Source organism: Colobus angolensis, unplaced genomic scaffold, assembly GCF_000951035.1.
Source record: "Colobus angolensis palliatus isolate OR3802 unplaced genomic scaffold, Cang.pa_1.0 Scaffold21, whole genome shotgun sequence".
In the NCBI taxonomy this organism is placed as follows: Eukaryota; Metazoa; Chordata; class Mammalia; order Primates; family Cercopithecidae; genus Colobus; species Colobus angolensis.
The window spans coordinates 2,516,806-2,519,802 of record NW_012115266.1 but is presented as its reverse complement, the minus strand read 5'-3'; positions in this window follow the sequence as shown (position 1 = coordinate 2,519,802).

Here is a 2,997-nt window from a genome sequence, read left to right as displayed (position 1 = left end):
AAAAAAAAAAAAAAAGAATGGATGAACAAGGAGATACCGCTACATTCTTGTTAGAATGGCTAAAATCTAAAACCTGACAATGTCAGTTGCTGGCAAGGGTGTGGAGCAGCAGAGACTTGCATTTACTGTGGGTAGGGATGCAGAATGGTACAGCCATTTCGGAAGATGGTTTGGTTGCTTCTTCCAAAAGTAAACATAGACTTACTCTATGATCCAGCACTTGTGTTCCTGAGTGTTGACCCAACTGATCTGAAAATGTATGACCACACAAAAACATGTGCATGTTTATAGCAGTTTTATAATCTCCGAAACTGGAAGCAACGAGATGCCCTTTAATAGGTGAATGGGGATGGGCGCAGTAGCTCATGCCTGGAATCCCAGCACTTTGGGAGGCCGAGGCAGGTGGATCACCTGAGGCCAGGAGTTGGAGACCAGCCTGACCAACATGGTGAAACCCCTTCTCTACTAACAATACAAGAATTAGCCGGCCATGATGGTGGGTGCCTATAATCCCAGCTACTGGGGAGGCTGAGGCAAGAGAATCCCTTGAACCCAGGAGGCAGAGGTTGCAGTGAGCCGAGATCGCGCCACTGTACTCCAGCCTTGCTGACAGTGAGATGCCGTCTCAAAAAAAAAAAAAAAAAATAGGTGAATGGATAAACAAACTGACATATCCATACAATAGAATATTATTGGGCAATGAAAGGAAATCACCTATCTAGCCATGAAAAGACATCGATAAATCTTAAATGCGTATTGCTAAGTGAAAGAAGTCAGTCTGAACAAGCCACATACTGTATGATTCCAGTTCTATGACATTCTAGAAAAGGGAAAACTATATAGTAGTTGAACAGACCATTGATCACTGGGGCCTGGGGTAGAGGGAGTAGAACTGAATAGGTGAGGCATAGTGGGGTGAAACTCTTCTGTATAAGGAAACCTCTTGTTTTTGTTTTTGTTTTTTGTGTGTGTGTGTGTGTGTGTGTTTTGAGACGGAGTCTCACTCTGTTGCCCAGGCAGGAGTGCAGTGGCACAATCTCAGCTCACTGCAACTTCTGCCACTCGGGTTCAAGCGATTCTCCTGCCTCCGCCTCCCCAGTAGCTGGAACTACAAGTGCACGCCACCACGCCCAGTTAGTTTTTGTATTTTTAATAGAGATGGGGTTTCACCATGTTGGCCAGACTCGTCTTGAACTCCTGACCTCGTGGTCCACCCGCCTTGGCCTTCCAAAGTGCTGGGATTACAGGCGTGAGCCACTGTGCCTGGCCAACTTTTTGTGTGTTTTTTTTGATTCAGGGTCTTGCTCTATTGCCCAGACTGGAGTGCGGTGGTGTGATCGTGGCTCGCTGCCGTGTCCAACTCCTGGGCTCATGCAATCCTCCTTCCTTGGCTTCCCAAAGTGGATTACAGGCGTGAGCCTCGGTGCCCGGCTGAATAAACTTTAATGTATGCAAATTTTAAAAAATTCATCTTGGAGGTCAGCGGATCCCAGGATGGAATGCAGAATGCAACCAAAGAAACTAGCTATATTACAAATGTATGCAACAACTTCACTGTAGGGGCTGGGGGAATAAGGTGCTGACCTAGAAATGAGGGAGTCTGTAAGACTAAAGGCAAAAGGAACTGCACATAAGCACCGCACTGGAGTTGAGAAAGTGGTGTCCCACAGAAGTATGGGTTAACAATTCCAAAACCACTGCACATGTAGCTGGAACTGAACAATTAAGTAAACAGAGGATTTATGATGGGGTCACTCTTGGAATGAAAAGTTACAGATAAGCAAGTGGGGTGGCTAGAATGATCCATGTGGTAATGGACTGGAGTTGGAAGCATCAGGATGAACTCATGTACAGCTTAACAGAGATTCAGTTGCTTACGTACAGGAATATTTATAAATGTCTATATACACAGAATAGAATGCACACACACACATATCTCCTCATGTTATCAGCAGAGAAGACTTGGAAACAATTGTGCCTCCCTACCCCACACCCACTAGCAACAAGCACCCAGTGTAGTGTTCAGATCTTGGTTTCTTTTCCTTTTCTTTTCTTTTTTTTTTTTTTTTTAAGACGCAGTCTCTCTCTGTCACCCAGGCTAGAGTGCAGTGGTGGGATTTCAGCTTACTACCACCTCCATCTCCCGGGTTCAAGCCATTCTCCTGCTCTGGGGCGGGGCATGGTGCCTCCTGAGTAGCTGGGATTACAAGCACCTGCCACCACGCCCGGCTGACTTTTTGCATTTTTAGTAGAGGCAGGGTTTTACTGTGTTGGTCAGGCTGGTCTTGAACTCCTGACCTCAAATGATTTGCCTGCCTTGGCCTCCCAGAGTCCTGGGATTACAGGTGTGAGCCACTGTGACTGGCCCCTGTAGGCACAATGCCCCACCCCAGATCTTGGTGTCTAATACCATCCTCCACTAAAATGAACCAGGGCTCCTTGGAGAAATGACTGATTCTGGGACTGGGGCAGGAAATATACCAAATAATCCTGGAGCAGCTTGTAGTGCCAAAACGTAAAAAGTGCTAAAAACAAACATACAAAATGATGGGGACACAAAGCCAATTGAAAGACTCCCTATGGATCGATCTATCTGTCTATCTGTCTGTCTGTCTATCTATCTATCAATCATCAATCATCTACCAAGATATCCTATTGTTCTGTTTCTCTGGAGAACCCTGACTAATATATAGGGGAATCTGGGCATGTGGTATTGGGAAACTCTCTGTGCTATCTTCACAGTCATTCTGTAAGCCTACAGCTCTTTTGTTTGTTTGTTGTTTGTTTGTTTATTTATTTATTTTGAGATGAATCTCACTGTGTTGCCCAGGCTGGAGTTCAGTGACAAAATCTTGGCTAACTGAAACCTCTGTCTCTCGAGTTCAAGCGATTCTCCTGCCTCAGTCTCCTGAGTAGCTGGGATTACAGGCGCCTGTCACTATGCCTGGCTAAATTTTGTATTTCTGGTAGAGTCAGGGTTTCACCATGCTGGCCGGC